The sequence below is a fragment of the Oncorhynchus kisutch genome, linkage group LG4 (assembly GCF_002021735.2).
Source record: "Oncorhynchus kisutch isolate 150728-3 linkage group LG4, Okis_V2, whole genome shotgun sequence".
Classification (NCBI taxonomy): domain Eukaryota; kingdom Metazoa; phylum Chordata; class Actinopteri; order Salmoniformes; family Salmonidae; genus Oncorhynchus; species Oncorhynchus kisutch.
Window position 1 is genome coordinate 15,895,402 of NC_034177.2, and position 22,097 is coordinate 15,917,498.

General features: G+C 41.3%; 1 pseudogene; it reads right to left on the reverse strand.

The window, feature by feature from the left end:
• Positions 1–22,097, reverse strand: part of LOC109889105 (WD repeat-containing protein 18-like) — a 132,529-nt pseudogene that overhangs the window by 75,676 nt on the left and 34,756 nt on the right.

The following is a 22,097-nucleotide window of genomic DNA, read 5'->3' on the forward strand; positions in this document are numbered from 1 at the left end:
TCGATTCCCAGGACCACCCATATGTAAAATGTATGCCGCATGACTAAGTTCGCTTTGGAAAAAAGTGTCTGCTAAATGGCATATTAAATAGAAGAGCCCTTGAAGGCAGCCCACCTGTGTCCTTTGAAAACCTGGTTACCCTCGTTGTCCGACGAATGTCTTATCCCGACTTAGGCTCTGCAGACCAGAAGAAAGAAGTCAACAGAAGTTCAGAGTAAGCAAACCTCAGACTTCTGATAGTTGTTTTTCATTCCCATAGCTAATTAGCTTGCGTCTCAGGTACACTCACATGTTCCCCCCCTCTCCTCTATTAAGTTGGCAGGGAATTTGTGGCCCTGTCCAGCCTCTTAATAGTTTGATCGATTGACTTAATTGCTTTAATTAGGGATGCGGTTGTGTCAGACATGCAGTAAGAAAGGGAGGACTGGACACCGCTGGACTTGACTATGACCAACTCTAATCATTACATCACTTCTATACTGCCTATTTTGAGGGTACTCAATTAAACATGACAAGTGGACTTGAAAGGGATTTGGTTAAAAGTTAATAATTTTGTCTGTTTGTGTAGAAGCCTGGCCTGGGCTTGATGCTCTGGCCAGAAGACTGAAATTCAAATCATTAAGGGAAGGTTTGAGTGGGAGGGAAGCATCGTGTATCATTTCACACCACTCCATTAACTAAAATGTTGGAAGTGGAATGAAAAATACAGTAATTAGTCTAATCCACCACCGATGAAGGATGAAATAAATACAAATTGTGACATTAGCCTGTTAAACTGTTAAAATCAAGTGCTTAAATCCGTGAGGGATGTCCGGAACCATTTAGCAAGAAAATTATGTATTTCCTATGGCAAAAAAGTCTTGGCAGGATTACATTTCAAAACCTTCACACTGCAGGAAAAGGAAACAGCTGGTTGCTGCCTGCTCGCAGTGGGGAAGAGAATTCTCAGCCTGTCTGTCTGTCACTAGGCCTATTTATCCAAATGTGACAATTCTGGGCTCACTGTCTCATCTCCTGCTGAACAATTTTGACAACAAGGGGGGGGGGGGGGGGGGGGGGAACTTCTGCCCAGCTAGGGTATGAAATCCCCTTTATTAAACAATGATCCAAAGGCACATTCACAGTTAAGCTCTCTAGGAAATGAATAACCCTCTCCAAATTGGGTAAACAGCACAATTAGGGGAGCAGGAAAAGACGTGCTGGTGAAGAGTTAATGCCTTTTGGATGCTGACTGTAGAGGTGGCAGTTTCAAAATTATATTCAGAAAATGTTTTAAGCTGTATCAGGAGATGTGGTTTTATTTTTTTTATTTTTTATTTTTACCTTTTAACTAGGCAAGTCAGTAAGAACAAATTCTTATTTTCAATGACTGCCTAGGAACAGTGGGTTAACTGCCTGTTCAGGGGCAGAACGACAGATTTGTACCTTGTCAGCTCGGGGGTTTGAACTTGCAACCTTCCGGTTACTAGTGCACCGCTCTAACCACTAGGCTACCCTGCCGCCCCGATTGGTTGTTGCTATAAGGAAATTATGGTTAATTTATGGGGTTGGTGCAGTGTCCAAATACAGTATACAGGTAGTTTTAATACAAAGTGATCCCACTCTTTGTTAAAAAATAAACCACAATATGTTCAGATATGCAACAACCCTATTGGATTCAGACAAATTATGTAAAAATGAATAATATCAAACATTTGTGATGGAATCCAGTTGGCCCAAAGTAATAACACTAACTTTCACTCTAACATGAGTGTCAAGCAATGTTAACCAGAAAGAGGGAAGTGATGTCTTTATCAAAGATGTACAAACTCATAAATTTAGAGGATTAAACTGGAAAAATGCAAACACCACACTATCCATTCTCAATCAAAACACGGAAAGAATGAGATACAGATGATCTGCAATTTCTTTAGAATGAATGACAAAGAATGCGGCATAATGAAGTAGATCATTATAATTTAAGAGCCAGGGGGAAGCCAGAGGGAAGAGGAAATGGTGGAGCAGTAAAAAGCTGTGATTTCACTCACCAGCATCTATAGACTTAACTTGAACCATAGAAAACAACAATGCAGAGAGAATGTAATAGCTTTTATAGCCCTGCTCTGCATTAAATCATTCTTCTCTCTCCAATTATCTTAATTATCCAATTGATCTTTAAGATGCAGCATTCCTAAATAATTAAGCTTCTAAAGACTGGTTGGAAGTCCAAGGCGTGCGAGTCGATGGGTTAGCGGCTTGGCTTTCAAAATCTTTAAAGGCCCAATGCAGACGTTTTTATATCAATATCAAATAATTTTCCGGTAACAATTAAGTACCCTATTGTGATGAGAAACTAAAAAGCAATTTTTCCTAAGGAAGAATTTTGCTAAGACTGTCTGGGAGTGGTCTGCATGGCGAGGGGTGAACTTAAAACTAGCTGTTATTGGCAGAGTCTATTGACATCACCATGCAGTAAATTGGTTACCAGGCAAGCTGATATTCTTGCCCATGTAAACAGGCTGATTAGAAGGTCCTGTGTACATTGTATTTTCAACCAGCAACTATCAGGAAATAACACTGATACATTTTTTTCAAACTTTCAGTGTTATTTTTCATTATCTGTCGTACAATATGATACAAAACACAGTGAAAACTTAATTTTGGCTGCACTGGGCCTTTAAAGGCAAGCAATAAAGATCTGAGGAACATTCGCACACTAATAAGATATGATTAGAAATACAGGACCAAAGTGAAGGGGTCGGTAGGCATTAATAAGATAAGTCGAGCAACTCGTATCCAAACAGGATCTTGACCAGGGGAATTTTCTATCTCAATAATTACAGCTTGCAACAGGCCTTTTTAAGCATACATAAAACATACTTCAATATGAATAAATTATATGCTGTCTCAGAAATCTTGTCATATCAATGACTATTTATTGACTTTAAGCCATTCTTCCTGAGGTCAAGTCATTCCACTACAACATTAAAAGCAATTATTGCTATACTTATGTAAAAACAAACATAAGCGGTGGAGTCCCCTGACCAATAGCAGAATATTAGATGAAGTAATCTGCACTGTAGATAAAAAATTATAACAAAAACCAAAGGAGCAGTCTAGATCGATATGACCATTTCTGTGAATATTGTCATACTCCCTGTCAGCCTGACTGGCTAACATGAACTTGTTGGTTGCTTTTCTCCACTCAAACCTGATGCCTCTGGGATATTGTTTGTTTGGCCATACATCCAAGTGCCACCCACAACATTTCCAGCGTCGTGGATATGGGGGGGGAGGTGTACACAATTACAAAGTAAATGAGATGACTAGTAAAGAGGTTGAAAAACCGAAATGTGCGAGTTAATGGGAAATGGGGTATTCTAATGAGGGGAGGGGGATCCTTTCTTCTGCAAAAATGTTCCCATTAATTTCTGTCATGTTTAATTGAGTCTTTTCTGCAAGTTTCTTTACCTCACATGAAACTCATGACAAGTAGAAAGGAGAAGAGAGGACAAAGCTTGAACCTCAAACTAAACAACATCCATTGACGTCTTCTTTGATCCAGTTGGTTGTGTCTGTTACATACTCAATTTGGATTAATTCGGTGCAGCTTGACAAACACATTGTTATGAACGGAAATGTGACTTTCTGGGGCACAAAAGAAGCCCATCCTGCAAATAAACAATAAATCATGCCTAATACAAAAGTCCATCTTGTGTTAAATGATCTGTCAAAGCTGAGGAACAAAGATCCTGGTTAGCATGTTGCAGTAAGTCTAGATGCACTAAACCGGGGGACTGTGACTCTGAACCATGACAGGTCTCCTTTCTCCTTGAAGAGAAGCTGTCAGAAAGGATCCCACTTGACCAGTGACAGTGCCGTTCAAGATTAGGGGGGGACATTTTTTTTTTCACGAGCATCGCTTTATTTCTTCTATATTCCATTAACCCGTCACAATGTAACACACAGGTTTAGGCTACTGCATGATACTAGAATTTGCCCCATATCCATCACGAGGTTGCTACAACCTAGCCTGCAAATTAATGTTTATTACATAGGTGCACAGGTCGAGAGACAAAATTGGCGTAATCAAGGTAACAGACAGTAACACATTCAATACCGCCTTGAACACCTTTGCCTGCATCTAGCTGATCTGGGGTGTAATCACACAAAACAAATAGAGTTTGTATTGGACAAATTCAGGTAGGTCCTTCCCGGTTTCATTTAGTCTGCTTTTGTTTAAGAAATGTTTTGCAACAGAATTGTCAGAAAGAATCACCCGCACACACAGTTTACTTTCATAGCAGCCACATGCAGCAGCATCATCACTTTGCTCGTTTGTTTAATTCCTTCTCGCATTTACGTGCTCACCTTTTCCCTTCGCTTGTGGACTTCAGTGCACAACACAACAGCGGTCTGTGGCAAGGTACAAAAACCTCAAGCCAAACCTTCATACCATAACCACTAACCGCTACACAGCCTACATCGTTGCCACCATATTAACGTTATAGTCAACAAACTAGAACTTATGCATTAATAAACCGTCCATTTTTGAAGAAAATCATTTGTTCAAAACTGTTCAAATAGTCTTTCTCTCTGAGTCAACTACGCACCACACTTTATGCACTGCAGCTTAAACGTTCAATACTAGATTCATTCTCTGATCCTTTGATTGGGTAGACGAGATGTTAGTTCATACTGCAAGAGCTCTGATGACTTCTGGAGGACATCCTCCAACCTGCCATAATTACCTTGTGAGTCTAAGGAAGGGGATGATAAGCATGAGCCTCCTTGGTTTTGCATTGGAGTCAATGAACCCAGAGGAGGATGGAAAATAGCTGTCCTCAGGCGACACCATGGTGCTACCCTAGAGAGTGCTGTTGAGGCTACTGTAGACCATTGCAAAACAGTGTGTTTTGATCAGTTATTTGATGACGTGACTATAGTTGTATCTAAAAAATTAACTTTTTAATGTTTCACTATTTCGATTTTTCTTAAATTCCCTGAAGAGGATGGTCCCCCCCTTCCCCTCTGAGGAGCCTCCACTACACTTGACTACTCGTATGGGAATGTACAGCAACCAGGAGCCACACAGGGAGAAAATAAGTCCCTCGAGGCATGGGATCAGACAACAGTCCCTGTGAAAGACCCCAGATTATTTACAACCCAAACACACTGGTCATGCCAGTGATTCCCCCCTTTCCCATTTTCTAAAACCTCTCCACCGTTCAGGCCAACAGTGGAGATTCACCCATACAAGGATGGTGCAATGCTTAGAAAGTTAATGGAAAATCAACAGTTTAGTGCTTTTAGAGAATCCCCCACTACATGTGCAGAATTACAAATAGTGGTAGATTAATGTTTTATTTATATTTTCCCTTTCAACTGAAGAAGTCTTTCTCAGTGGATTACTGTAAATTGGAAAACACAGGGTGAGCCCAAGCAAAGATACTATAGGGATGCTGCAGAGTAGTGTTCTGGAGCTGCCCTACCGATCTCCCACCAGCTTTGTGCAAGCATAACCTGCCTTGTGCACCAGAGAGATGTGGACCGGTCCAAACATCACTCCCATTCCCCTCTTCACTAACAAACTTTAGCAGCTCTGTTCCATGCCAGCACTGAGGAGACACATCAAGGCGCTGTCAGCTGATCAGAGGGACACCTCTTACGAAGTTTACTGTATTTTCGTGTGTCACTAGAAATGTACAGGACTAACTCAGGGAATTGAGTCAAAGTTGTATTATAAGGCAAATAACACGTGGAGAGGGGTTATTTTATTTGTAATGTTCTGAATTTATTTATTTTGTTTGTGTGTACATGGAAAAAGTGTCCTGCTGTGTGCCTTCACCTGTGGAAATTAAATCAAGTTTTCATTAAAATAATTAATAAATCAGGTAACGGGTTTGATGACAGTATATGGAAAGTTATTTTCATGTGCTGGAAATAAATGTGCTTATTTGACTCTATTCATCTGGAGTCTTCAAAGATACTAGCTGTGACCTGTCCTGGGCTGTATACCGTATTTTTGTCTCAGGATGGTAAGTTGGTGGTTGAAGATATCCCTCTAGTGGTGTGGGGGCTGTGCTTTGGCAAAGTGGGTGGGGTTATATCCTTCCTGTTTGGCCCTGTCCGGGGGTGTCCTCGGATGGGGCCACAGTGTCTCCTGACCCCTCCTGTCTCAGCCTCCAGTATTTATGCTGCAGTAGTTTGTGTCGGGGGGCTAGGGTCAGTTTGTTATATCTGGAGTACTTCTCCTGTCCTATTCGGTGTCCTGTGTGAATTTAAGTGTGCTCTCTCTAATTCTCTCTTTCTCTCTCTCGGAGGACCTGAGCCCTAGGACCATGCCTCGGGACTACCTGACATGACTCCTTGCTGTCCCCAGTCCACCTGGCCGTGCTGCTGCTCCATTTTCAACTGTTCTGCCTTATTATTATTCGACCATGCTGGTCATTTATGAACATTTGAACATCTTGGCCATGTTCTGTTATAATCTCCACCCGGCACAGCCAGAAGAGGACTGGCCACCCCACATAGCCTGGTTCCTCTCTAGGTTTCTTCCTAGGTTTTGGCCTTTCTAGGGAGTTGTTCCTAGCCACCGTGCTTCTACACCTGCATTGCTTGCTGTTTGGGGTTTTAGGCTGGGTTTCTGTACAGGACTTTGAGATATCAGCTGACGTACGAAGGGCTATATAAATCAATTTGATTTGATTTTACGATAGGCCAGAACTGATGCATGGACCGGTTTGGGTTTTTACTTCACCTTCTATAATGGTATTTGAATGTTTGGTTTTAAATGTGATACGCAGTTTGTAACGTCCATTTTTATAGTTTACTTCCCTTCTTGAGTTTCCCTCTCTGCTCTCTCTTTATGCATGTCGATTTAGCCCCTCCCCGTCACTCAAGGAGCGCATTTGTTGTTCCTTCGACCACAAGACACTTGTGTTCAGTCTGCAACAATGTTGATGACAACGATGCGGTTTTCACTTTGCTTCTTAATATAAATCCACTAGCGTTCTATAACTACACTATTGGTTTGTGTTTCTTACATCTGCAAACAGCTAGTTTGTCCTTTATTAGCAAGTTGGGCCTAAATCTTGTTAGCCGCTAATGCTAATCGCTAGCCAGATAAAATGTACTGAGTCAGAGCAAACTCAATTAGCTATACAGCCTGATAATACCAGTGATGGTGTAGACCTAAATTTGCATGTGTTTTATGCAACAGTATCTTCTAAATCAAAGAGGAATAGGCAAAGCAAGAATATGTTAGCTACATGAAGTTGCTAAGAGAAAGCATTCACTGTAGCCAAAGATTATAGGGTCCCTTAGGAAACACAAACACTATGGATATATTCTAACTATATAATTAGAATAATCATTCTATTTCCATGATTCCAACAGTTCACTCGAGGGTTTTTCTCAATCTCAAGTCAAATCGCAATTGTAATATTTGGTTAAAAATAAGGCCTAGATTGTTTGCCCATTTTGTGCAGCCCTACGTGGCAGTGTGGAAATTATCTCAAATTAGCGCAGGAATTGCATACATTTATGAAAATGCAGAAAATTATTTTTGTTGTTTTGAACAGTATAAAACAATCCATGGATGAATACCCAATGCAATCATTTAAAATGTGCAAATTAATAAAAAAACAAAAACAGAAATACCTTATTTACATAAGTATTCAGACCCTTTGAAATGAACCATCTAGGATTTCCATTGATGATCCTGATCCTGTGGTAAATTAATTGGTTGGATATGACTTGGAAAGGCACACACCTTTCTTTTATAAGGTCCCACAGTTGACAGTGAATGTCCGAGCAAAAAACAAGCCATGAGGTCGACCGAATTGTCCATAGAGCTCAGAGACAGGATTGTGTCGTGGCACAGATCTGGGGAAGGGTACCAAAAAATGTCTGCAGCATTGAAGGTCCCCAAGAACACAGTGGTCTCCATCACTCTTCAATGGAAGAAGTTTTGAACCACCAATACTCTTCTTAGAGCTGGCTGCCCGGCCAAACTGAGCAATAAACCCAATTGTCACACTGACAAAGGTCCAGAGTTCCTATGTGGAGATGGGAGAACCTTCCAGAAGGACAACCATCTCTGTAGCACTCCACCAATCAGGCCTTTATGGTAGAATGGCCAGACAGAAGCCACTCCTCAGTAAAAGGCACATGACAGCCCGCTTGGAGTTTGACAAAAGGCACCTAAAGGACTCTCAGACCATCAGAAACAAGATTATCTGATCTGATGAAACCAAGACTGAAGACTTTGGCATTCACATCTTGAGGAAGCATGGCACCATGATGGTGAAAGCATCATGCTGTGGGGATGTTTTTCCAGAGGCAGGGACTGGCAGACTAGTCAGGATCGAGGGACAGATGAACAGAGCAAAGTACAGAAAGATCCATGATGAAAACCTGCTCCAGAATGCTCAGGACCTCAGACTGGGGTGAAGGTTCACCTTCCCAACAGGACAACAACCCTAAGCACACAGCCAAGACAACACAGGAGTGGCTTCAGGAACAAGTATCTATGTCCTTGAGTGGCCCAGCCATAGCCCGGACTTGAACACTGGTCTTTCATCTCTGGAGAGACCTGAAAATAGCTGTGCAGTGACACTCCCCATCCAATCTGACAGAGTTTGAGAGGATCTGGAGAGAAGAATGGAAGAAACTCCCCAAACACAGGTAGCATCATACCCAAGAAGACTGGAGGCTGTAATCACTGCAAAAGGTGCTTCAACAAAGTACTGAGTAAAGGGTCTGAATACTTGAGTAAATGTGATATTTCAATTTTTTTGTTGCTTTGTCATTATGGGGTATTGTGTGTAGATTAATGAAGGGAAAAAACTATTTAATCCATTTTAGAATAAGTCAAAACTCAAAAAGACAAAAAGTCAAGGGCTCTGAATACTTTCCCGAATGCACTGTATGTGTTGCCACCCTAGGGCCACGCACTACTCATAAATCAAACTTTTATTATAAAAAATATATAAAATACCGTCAAACCATCCAATTTTTATTTATTTTAAATACCGTGATATAATATATTTTGGCCATGTCGCCTAGCCCTAGTTGTGATGTCAGACAGAAATAAAAAATATCAGCGCACAATACGTACTGAATACACCAGGAGATAAAGTTATGACATGCAAAATCCATTTTAGAGATGGATATGCCAGTTCAAAGTATCTTAGTTACGTCACTTTCTCTTGGTGCGTCGCCAGACTGTGGCCTAATGTACCCGCTGTATATCTGTTTTCCAATTTGCTGTCACCCGTCTGAGCTCGCCCCTGTCCAGACACTTCTCTCCGTGGGCACTATCCACAACGGGTTGGTTATTTATGGTAGGGCAACCTGTTTATAATGTACAGGAAGGCCACTGATGAAACCTTGACGTTATGAAACAAAAAACCCATGTTCGAGTGGGCAAGGTTGCGCTTGATGGATGCTCGATTAAGGTAGACCCACAGTTTGTGAATTAAAGCCGTTGAGACGTTAACACTAGGAAAGCTCAGGGGTAAACTGTGAAAGGCTAAGGTGGTGAAGACAAAAAAAATATAGCTTACCTGGCTGCAGAGGGACACTTGGAATATACCGCCGTCGCTTCCGCCACAGAAGAGGCAGTACTCGCAGGGGTCAAGGGTCACTGACATGATGCCCACGTCAAACAGAACAGACAGGAGCAGCTCACCTGAGGATAGCTCCCATAGCTATAGAGAGGTTGAGAGAAGAAGAGGGAGAGGGATGCATAGATAAATTGAGCTGAGTTGTGGACATTGGTTAATTTCAGCTTTAGGAAATACATTTTGAGGGCTGCTAACATAATACACTGCTAAAATTTTAAGGGCTCACATTAGGCTTCGGCGATACACCTTTTACCGGTGTATTTCGACGGTATAACTTTCAATACTGGAAAAAATAGATTAAAATGTGTATGTAAACTCTTAACATATTTACACTTAACATGTGTAAATATGTTAAGAACATAAGATTCAACAACTGAGACACAAAATGAACAAGTTCCACAGACATGTGACTAACAGAAATGGAATAATGTTCCCCTGAACAAAGGGGGGAGAGGTCAAAAATCAAAAGTAAAAGTCAATGCAGCTGGTGGCCACGCCAGATACTAAGTACTGCAGTGCATCTCCTCCTCGTGGACTGCACCAGATTTGACAGTTCTTGCTGTGAGATGTTACCCCAATCTTCCACCAAGGCACCTGCAAGTTCCTGTCACATTTCTGGGGGGGAAATGTGCCCTCACTCTCCGATCCAACAGGTCCCAGATGTGCTTAATGGGATTGAGATCCAGGCTCTTCGCTGGCCTTGGCAGAACACTGACATTCCTGTCTTGCAGGAAATCATGCACAGAATGAGCAGTATGGCTGGTGGCATTGGCATGCTGGAGGGTCATGTCAGGATGAGCCTGCAGGAAAGGTACCACATGAGTGAGGAGGATGTCTTCCCTGTAAAGCACAGCGTTGAGATTGCCTGCAATGACGACAAGCTCAGTCCGATGATGCTGTGACACACTGCCCCCGACCATGACGGATCCTCCACCCAATTGATCCCGCTCCAGAGTACAGGTCTCGTGTAATGCTCATTCCTTCGACGATAAACGTGAATTCATAGATGACCAGCAGGGTCAAATAATGGTTGTAGAAGGTGTAGAAGGTGCAACAGGTCGGCACCTCAGGAGTAAATGTCATTTGGCTTTTCATAGCCGATCATTCAGAGTTAGAGACAGCAGGTGCGGGCGGTAGAAAGAGTCGAAAACAGCAGGTCCGGGACAAGATTGCACATCCGGTGAACAGGTCAGTGTTTCATAGCTGCAGGCAGAACAGTTGAAACTGGAGCAGCAGCACAACCAGGTGGACTGGGGACAGCAAGGAACCATCAGCTATGATTTGGTTTCATAACTTGCTAGCTAAGTGGCTAGATGTCAAGATCAAGCTTATTGGTTTCAGCAGAGAAATTCAATCCCCTCCTGGATCAAGATCCCTGGTGCCTAAATTGTTTTGCGCAACAACAAAAAGTATATATTTTTAAATAGCGACACTTCTGTGCATATTCGGTAATACCATATACCCCAAATATGGTAGAGAAATTGTTTGAAAATCTGGATACTGCCCAACACTAGCTCACGCTCTCTATGACAAAAAGAGTGAGGGAGACCAAGAAATAGAGCACAAGAGCGAGAGAACAAAGATAATGGTGTGTGAGCTCACACTGCAGGGCTGTTCCCCTGAATCTGTCTGTCTGAGAGGAGTGGGCCATTTTAGCATGCTGGGCACTAAAATACATCTTAGTCTGCAGAAAGTCTGCACATTTCTGTTCCAACCTCAACTTAATGACTTGGATAGATCAAATCATTTAGTGGCTATGACACTTAACGTCTTTTGCCAAGATCTTGAAGGCAATTCATTGAGTAAGGAGAGAAAAAAAAACTGCTGAGGAACAAATTTTGGAAGTGGAAAGTATGTTACGTAAAAGGGGTGTAGGTTTGGTGACTTGTGATCAGCTACATTATATTGCACTAATTACTTCTCTAATAGGATGGCCCAAAGGGGTGTCTTCACAGTGCGTGCAAAAAGTTTAGGCATAATACCTCAATATTTATCCAGTGTTGGACACAGCTGGTGCTATATAACCATGCCAACCAACCAGCAGTTAAAAGAAAAATGTTGAATGAGTTCTCATGGTGGAAGTGGGCTACATAAGCTCGACAAGTTCTGTATAAGATGGACGACTATACATGTGTGGCCATTTGGCTTATGTGACTTGAACATCCTTCAGATAGCAGTGAAACTGGCCTGATGGACAGCTTCAGCATCACCTCTGCATTGTCCCCTTCCTAGTTAAATCCCAATTGATTGATGTTCCTTTAGGATATAAAACAAGCTGACCGTAAAATAGCGTTGGGAATTCCGCCCATAATTTAACTCGATCAATGCCCACAACCCTATCATAAAACAAAAATGCTGAAGTCAAGGGATATGGAAATAGTCTACAATTGGCTTTATGGAAGCATACTAGCTATATGTGCTGTATAATGTTCCAGGCTCTTGAGTACATTACTCCCCACCTGATCCTTTTATTCAGGTGTAAACAATAAGACCTTGTGCATTCTTGATAAACCGTTTAGATAACATTATTGTTAATATTTAGTTACTATTTAGCTATCTTCTGCACACCAATATCTCTACCTGTACATGACCATCTGATCATTTATCACTCCAGTGTTAATCTGCAAAATTGTAATTATTTGCCTACCTCCTCATGCCTTTTGCACACATTGTATATAGACCCCCCTTTGTTTTCTACTGTGTTATTGACTTGTTAATTGTTTACTCCATGTGTAACTCTTTGTTGTATGCTCACACTGCTATGCTTTATCTTGGCCAGGTCGCAGTTGCAAATGAGAACTTGTTCTCAACTAGCCTACCTGGTTAAATAAAGGTGAAATAAAAAAATAAATAAAAATATTTAGTTACCTTGGTCTGTTCCAGTGTACAAATACAGTTTATTTATGACAGAATGTTCCTTTTGGCAACTGTACTTAAAACGGTTTGATTTGAAAATTGAGAACCGTGAGATCATGGACTGCAACTGTTGCAAGGGAAGTCAGAAACTTGTGGAAAACATCTCAGAAACTTGATGAAAAGCGTGAGACAATAACAGCGTTTGAGTTTTTGAACATCAAAATCACAGCACTGAAACATTATCGCAATGGGATCCTGCAAAAAATGTCTGGTGATGGCGAATGGTCATTTAAACAGATAAACGTCTAAATAAAGTCATCTTTATCATAAATTCCCAATGTTTGAATCACAAGTGTTTACTTAGTGTTATTGTACATCACAGAATAATAGAATTTAGTTCTGATGTTGAAGGATGCATGATTACAACATATGTGACCGACTCAATTAAAGCCCAGTAAAACAACGAAGTGATGAAAAAGACAGATAAATGAATGACATGAAAAATATATGCTCACTTTGGTAAAACTCTAATCAAATTGATTTTCATTGCAGCATTTATCAAAATAAAACATTGTTAACAGCTCGAAGCCAAACCCTGGTGGTTCTTGGGCGAGAAAAACAACTTGAGAGCCAGAAGGTCTGAACAATGCCAACTACACAACCCAGCCATGGAATTACAAAAATATGACTACACCAAACATAAAAACACTAAATGCTAAGAGTGAAACTATCAAGGTAAAACATTTCTGGGGTTTTGGATTATGCAAAGTTTACTGATATGAAATAATTCCGAACACCCCATCCCATCCGTCAAACTCTGCTCCAAGACACTACACTGGTGTGTCTGAGTGTTTATTAGAGGGAATGGAGGGGCTCATCTAGTCTGCCATAGTGGTGGGAGGCTACTGAAAGTTTACTATAGCCCAACCCAACCTGCCATCAACCCCTGGGCCCCTATCTACAAAGCATCTCAGAAAAGATCCTAGGAATCCTGTAAAAACCTTAAGACAAAAACTCCCAGTACAGAGTAGGTTTTAGGGTGATGTTAGTACACTGCTCAGACAAACTGAGCCAGGAGTAAAAATCAACTCATAAAAGTTTCTCAGCTGGTAATCACAACAGTTTGAGGTACCGCAAACAAAAGATGGTGATAACGCTCTGACATTGTTGTAAATTATGGGGAATAACCAATCGCGTTGAGGCATCTCCAGCTGCTTCAGACAACTATGGTGAATGTGACTATGCATAAACTGTTGCAATGGTAAAAAGTGATGTCATTTTTGCCGGACATTTTCTTAAGAAATTCTGATCTTTTGAATAATGTGATAGGCATACCGGTAATGCACTGAATAATACAGTATAATGGTTGTTAAAAGCGATTTTTAAATATTTCTGTTATACACTTGTCTTCACTTCTGTTCAACAACTCTAAATAGCTTTTGACACAGAAGGCATGAAGTTACTTGCCAATAACGTTTCATTAAACGTTTGAAATGTAATTAATCACTGAACACATAGGCCCTTGATGCTGTCAATTGCCCAGCATATAGGCACGCCAAATTTTGCCATATTTTTTAACAACGTGATGTTGCGCTCCAAAAGGAATAACATGATGTAGGTTACTGAAATAATCTAAACATTTTTAGGGCCCCCAAAAGGCCGGCTCTGACTGCATGTGTGGCTATGCAGACCCATCAGGAGTTCAGATTTATTGTGGCCCCCACCCCCATCAAATTTGCCAATCACTGATCTCGATTATTTATGTGTTGATCATATAGAAATAATTAAATATTATTTTAACTATATAACAATTGCCTGTCTATGGCGCAGGAACCACTGACAGGCTGCCCTTTTCTATTATGAAGACACCTGCCGGTAACTTAGGACAGCTTATGGAGGTCTCCTTAATATCTATCGACTAGGTAGAACTCTTGACTAAAGAGGCTTCATGCATAGGGCTGTTGACTATATACGGTGACTATATTACTGCCACAGCGGCAGTCACGAATCAGGACCGCAGTCAAATTCCAAATATGCTACCCTATTGAGCAGTTGTTGGAGCAGCTTGACCGTTTGGTACATAAGAAGAGCCCATCAAGCCAATCCAACTTGTGGGAGGTGATTCAGGAAACATGGGGTGAAATCTCTTCAGATTACCTCAACAAATTGACAACTACAATGCCAAAGGTCTGCAAGGCTGTAATTGCTGAAAATGCAGGATTCTTTGACGTAAGCAAAGTTTGAAGGACACAATTATTATTTCAAATATAAATCATTATTTATAACCTTGTGATCTCAAACATCTGAAAGGTAGTGTGTAGGAGGCCCAGTTTCAAATGATCACTTTCTTAACCACTCACTCCCTCAGAAATCGTTTTTAGAAAATTATCCTTTCTATTTTGTTCAGCTGTTCAATTGTATTCTAATATAAATAACTAGTGTAGCCCACAGCCATATGGCATAGATAGCTGCTCTATAGACGACTCAGAATATATTATTCTGCTATTCTGTGGATCCAAAATAGTTTCTTTAGACTTGCCTAAAATAAATATATTGATTTATTGCGATGGTGTAGGCTATATTAAATGGATTTATTAGACTTAAGATGTAGATCTCTAGATGTTCCAAAAGGTCCGCTTCAGTGGCTTGTAGGCTGTGTGGGGAAGCCAGGAGATGCTAACATGTTCATTAACGGTCAATTACCGTGAGACCGGCAGTTATTTGCATGACAGTTACTGGCTGACAAAATGTCATGATCACCACAGCCCAATTCATGCTTTTATTTTTACCCATAAGAGTAGGAGTAAAATGTCTCTATTCTCAGCACATACGACCAATATTCCACTCTGAGACGCTTTGTGGACACGGGCCCTGTTCTCTGGCATGACCTCCTCTTCTCCTTCAGCCAACACCATCACTTCCAGTTATCGGACATGGGGTAATTATTTATCAGAGGAAACTGACAGCCTGGAATCTATAGAGCAGCTGATGATATTGAACATGACGCTATGAGCCGCTGACAAATTTGTTATGGAGGAAAGACAAAATAGAATTTAGTAAAAGAGAGAGACATGGCATCCTGCACAGTAAGACCCAATATGTGAGGTATACTTTTGGATAGCACCCCGTGTGTGCAGATCTTTTAATTAAACATGCATATGACGGATATTCTCATCTGTAGTGAAGCTTAAAACCTTGAGTCTTTAAAGTTGTTTCTTGTGCTAAATGAATTTACTGCAAATGGTGATGATGTTATGAAAAGTAGTCCATCATTGGAATTAAATAACCCAATGGATGGTGTAGGAATAGCTGTAAAGCTGAGCACATGAGAAAGTAGAGACAAAATTTGAAAGTCCTTAATATGTTCTGCATTTAGTTTACTTTTGCATTTGTTTTAATGAAAATAGTTTGCCAGCTATTCATCATAATAGGCCCGCTATTTATTGGGCCAATACATGCTACAACAAAAAGTTCTAGAATAATAGAGGAGGGTAGAGATGTTTGGTGAACAGAAATGTAAACATTTAAATATCAGCCTAACACTGCCACAGTGGAGATGAGATTTTCAAGATGAGAGGCAGAGAGAGAAAGAGTGAAAAGACAACCCGCACCGGTCAATTAAATACAAACCACTGGGGGAAAAGGGTGAGTCAGAATTATCAGAGTTCCACTCTGCAATAATATCCAACTATGGTAATATCTATACAATGGCTGAATCACTTCACACCAATTCCTTTCCAACTATGGAATATAATGGATTGATCATAATGTAAAAAAAAAGAAAAAGAAGAATTGGAGAAGGTAATTAATTTCAATAATACATGATTTTCCTAGTCAGCAGTCCGCTATACGCACATCTTTTTTTAAATCTTTAGACAGTTGCAATTGGTCCACGTAAAAAACATCTGAAGGAGGTAGTGTTTCCATTTTCTTTTTTTCCTGGTGTGGCTATCAGACATGAGCCACAAGCATTTACTTATATTATATGTGACCGAACTGCTGAATAAAATACACACAATTGATGGACAGGGGCATTGTTCAAAAATAATTTCCAGCTCAGAGCAGGTGCCCAATGTTGTTCACAGATCATTTGTAATATCTTGGAGATACACTGAACAAAAATATATACGCAACATGTAAAGTGTTGGTCCCATGTTTCATGAGCTGAAATAAAGATCCCAGAAACTTTCCATATGCACAAAAAGCTTACTTCTCTCAAAATGTTTTAAACAAATTTGTTTACATCCCTGTTTGTGAGCATTTATCCTTTGCCAAGATAATCCATCGACCTGACAGGTATGGCATATCAAGAAGCTGATTTTATTTTATCTTTATTTTACTAGGCAAGTCAGTTACGAACAAATTCTTATTTTCAATGACGGCCTAGGAACAGTGGGTTAACTGCCTGTTCAGGGGCAGAACGACAGATTTGTACCTTGTCAGCTCGGGGATTTGAACATGCAACCTTTCGGTTACTAGTCCAATGCTCTAACCACTAGGCTACCCTGCATGATCATTACACAGGTGCATCTTGTGATGGCTGCTGTAACAGACTTCAGTGGGCAAATGCTCAACTTCGGAGGCGACTGTCACGCTGGAGAAGTATGCTCTTCATGGATGAATCCCAGTTTCAACTGTACCGGGCAGATGGCAGACTGCATGTATGGCATCGTGTTGGCGAGCGGTTTGCTGATGTGAACAGAGTGCCCCATGGTGGTGGTGGGGTTATGGTATGGGCAGGCATAAGCTACGGACAACAAACAGAATTGCATTTTATCGATGTCAATTTGAATGCACAGAGAGACCGTGATCCTGAGGCTCATTGTCGCACCATTCATCCGCCGCCATAACCTCATGCTTCAGCATGACAATGCACGGCCCCATGTCACTAGGATCTGTACACAATTACTGGATGATGAAACATTTCCCAGTTCGTCCATGGCCTGCATACTCAGACATGTCACCCATTGAGCATGTGTGGGATGCTCTGGATCCACATATACGTGCTCCAGTTTCTTCCAAGAACTTCGCACAGCCATTTAAGGAGTGGAACAACATTCCACAAATTGACAGCCTGATCTACTCTATGTGAAGGAGATGTGTCGCACTGCATGAGGCAAATGGTGGTCACCCAAGACACTGAATGGTTTTCTGATCCACACCCCTACCCCTCTTTAAGGTATCTGGGACTAACACCATAAATATTCACTTACCTTTGATGATCTTCATCAGAAGGCACTCCCAGGAATCCCAGTTCGACAATAAATGACTGGTTTGTTCCATAAAGTTCCATCATTTATGTCCAAATAGCCACTTGTTGTTAGCGTGTTCAGCCCAGTAATCCATCTTCATGAGGCGCGAGCATTTCATCCTGACAAAAAACCCAAAAGATCCGTTACAGTCCTTTACAAACATGTCAAATGATGTATGGAATCAATCGTTAGGATGTTAACATAAAACATCAATAATGTTCCAACCAGAGAATTCCTGTCTTCAGAAAGGCACTGGAACGAGAGGTAACTCTGTCGGGAGCGAGCGTCATGAGACCAGGGCACTATGCCAGACCACTGACTCAAACAGGTCTCATGAGCCCCTCCTTTATAGTAGAATCCTCATTGAACTTTAAAAGACGGTTGACATCTAGTGGAAGCGCTAGGAAGTGCAATCTCATCCCTATCTCAATGTGTACTCGGTAGGCAAAGCTTTGAAAAACTACAAACCTCAGATGTCCCACTTCCTGGTTGGATTTTTCAGGTTTTCGCCTGCCATATGAGTTCTGTTATACTCACAGCCATCATTCAAACAGTTTTAAAACTTCAGTGTTTTCTATCCAATACTAATAATAATATGCATATATTAGCATCTGGGACAGAGTAGGAGGCAGTTCACTCTGGGAAAGCTATTCATCCAAACGTGAAAATGCTGCCCCCCATCTCAAGAAGTTTTTAACAGCTTGATTTCAGCTGCAGCTATATTGTCCTCAATGGCACACCCATTTTAACGTCAGAAGGCTCAAGAAGTTTTGACTTTATTTACAGTACAGCTTCAATGCAATATATTGTCTAGACTCAATATATTTGACCTCTACAAACAAATGTTTTTCTATTTTTGCTGAGAAATGTCATCTCGGAGCAAGATGACATGCCGTTACAAATCAATTAGGAACACTGGCTGGCAAAATAAAAGCCTTGGAGTGAACCTCTTAGCCGCTAGTTGTTCTAAGTCAGTCACTCAGCACAGCAGTCAAAAAGCGTTGAGAGTACACACACGCTCCAGTATCTCATCCAAACGCTAGGTCTGAAGGGAGAGGGACAGACATCAAACACATGAAGCACCAGGGCCTGGGTTCTCTCAACTCACTAGACAAAATATATTAATACACATTTCTATGGAAAGAAACGATAGGAATAATTGTTCGCACAGAATATATTTTTTGTGTATAATCAAACTTACTTTAAGTAGGGCAGCCATTATTGTTATTATTATTTTTAAAATCTTTATTTAACTAGGCAAGTCAGTTAGGAACAAATTCTTATTTTCAATGCTGGCCTAGGAACAGTGGGTTAACTGCCTGTTCAGGGGCAGAAAGACAGATTTGTACCTTGTCAGCTCGGGTTTGAACTTGCAACCTTTCGGTTACTAGTCCAACGCTCTAACCACTAGGCTACCCTGCCACCCCAAATGACAGACTACAAAGGAGAAACAAGTGACAACAGTATACCCAGTCACAATGAGACCTGTTCTTTACTGGTGCAAAGAGGTCACAGGTCATCGATCAACCAAAGCCAAACAAAACAGATGATACATTAGACCCTACATGGGGTTCAATACAGTTGATAACAATATGGATTAGCATGAAGGCATGCATTACTGTGAGGAGTTAGGATTTGTGACAATATAATGGCAGGATTCCTCAACAGGACCAGAGTGTGATGTAATAAAGAGAACATTATGTGATGCATACTTTGTCTGCTCTCCCCTTTTATAAAGCAACAACTCTAAACCAGGGCTGTTCAATGCCGGTCCTGGTTTTTGTTTCTACCTGGTAGTTAATTACACTCACCTGGTATCCCAGGTCTGAATTAGTCCCTTATTAGGAGAGGAGGAAAACCAGAAGTGTTTTGTCACTCCAAGACCGACATTGAACAGCCCTGCTCCAAACTAAATTACCACTAAACTTTTGACCCTTCAAAAAACATCCCCAAACTAATCGTGCAAAACTTGAGGATTCCAGTGTGTTGGACAAGGACAACAAGGTTGACATCCCCTTTGGTCATGTCATGTCCTTGAAATGACTGCACTCAACTCAGCAGTAAAGCCCCGCCAGGCTTTCCTCCCCCAACCAGCACTATCTAATATGCCAGCTGAGGAGCCCCAGGGGGGTTGGGCCTCCAGGGGCCACAGAGGTTGAGGAGTCCAAGCGGAGTGACATTGAGCTCACGTGGTCCGTCACGTCATGGACCTTCAGCCCGCCACACCTACAGCTCCCTTGTTTGATTGGCTTGTCACACGTCAGCTCATCCAATCCCATCCCCTAGGAGCTCGCCAGCATGACAGATCCAAGGGCTTGTGGTGTTTGTTTGCCTCCGTTCTCATTTGACACGGGGTGATTACTTTAAACAAATCCTGCCAGTGCAAAGTCAATGACAAAGAGCATGCAGTCCAACGCACTTTGCTATGTGGCATTGAAGTGTTGCTCCTATCTTTCCACTGGCTTACCCCTAAAAACACATGTTAGAATCGTGTTGTTCAAAAAGTGACATGTTCAGTGTGTAACCATGACTGGCAGAATTGTTCGGAGGAAATTAAGCAATGGCAGGAGCATCAATGACTGATATGGGGGTGTATTGATGTTGAATCCAGTCAGGTGTTATTCATCTTTCGATAATCCCCCTTGTCGTTTCTCATTCTGACTATGCTCCTCTTTGCGCAACAGTGCAGTGGCCTCCAAACACAGCTAAACACTTAACCTGTCAGGACGGAATTGATTTTGTTCTTCAGTTGAATGGAATAAAAAAGGAAGATATGTAGGCTAATGCTACAACCTCACGGCAGGTTCCCTTCTGGTAATATGTTATTATTATTATTATTATTATAATATACTGAACAACAAATAAACACAACATGTAAAGTACTGGTCCCATGTTTAATGAGCCGAAATAAAAAGATCCCAGAAATGTTCTATATACACAAAAAGCTTCTCAAATGTTGTGAATACATTTGTTTACATCCCTGTTAGTGAGCATTTTATCCTTTGCCAAGATAGACCTGACAGGTGTGGCATATCAAAAAGCTGATTAAACAGCATGATTGTTACACAGGTGCACCTTGTGCTGGGGACAATAAAAGGCCACTCTAAAGTGTGCAGTTTCGTCACACAGGCCACAGATGTCTCAAGTTGAGGGAGTGTGTAATTGGCATGCTGACTGCAGAAGTGTTCAACAGAGCTGTTGCCAGAATAATTTAATGTAAATTTCTCTACCATAAGTCCCCAATGATGTTTTAGAGAATTTGGCAGTACGTCCAACCGGCCTCACAACCGCAGACCACATGTAACCACACGAGGCCAGGACCTCCACATCCAGCTTCTTCACCTGCCGGATAGTCTGAGCCCAGCTGATGAAGTTGAGGAGCATTTGTCTGTAATAAAGCCCTTTTGTGGGTGGGCCTATGCCTTCCCAGGCCCATAAATGGCTGCACCCCTGCCCAGTCATGTAAAATCCACTCAGGCCCCCCTTCCAGCATTGGTTAACATCTCTATACATTTTGCCATGTATAATGTTTATTCATGTGATATGAGTGACCCAAACAATAAAACAAAATATATGGGCCAATTTTATTTATTTTTACAAATGTTGTTAGCTGACATAGGCTAGTTGATCTGGACATTTCTGAAAAGTTCAGAATAGCCCTCGAAGGTTTGTATTGACTGACATAACAAGAGCGAAACTGATGATGCACTACCCAATTTAGAAATTGCACCTTGTGCATTCTACCCCCCACCCACCTCAGTTTGGGAAACACTGGTGTAGATGCTGTGATGTGGACCTACCTGTATAGCCAGCATTTTGGGTGGCCTACCACAAGTCTGAAATTGTGTATATGTACACCAAGAGACTGAACTAAATGCCATAGTCAAAACAATATTTCAACCACCATTCATCATTTATTTTCTCTAGTCTCACAGGGGAGGGCCACAACAGGAGCCACACCACCCACAGATGATCAAGATCACTCACCCCACTGACTGGGTATTGATCCGAGATCACTCACCCCACTGACTGGGTATTGATCCGAGAACTACTCCTCTCAATCAATTCAAAGTGGCCTGAATACTCACCAGGAGAAACAGATGCTCTACTTTGCATAACCACATGGACTGATTATTTGAATTCCAATTTCAGGTGGGAGGGATAGACTGAGCCGGGGTCACCTTCGATTACACTCCAAAGTAGATTGTACTGTACCTACGGATTCCATTTGGAGACTCCATGCCTCGTTTCATATTTTAAATATGATCATTGTCTGTTCAATGGTTTCAACAGGGGCCTGAGAAGATACTTGACATAAATGAGAAAAATAATCAAATATTTGAGGCCCAAATACAAGATCAAGCTTTGTTTTAAATGATTA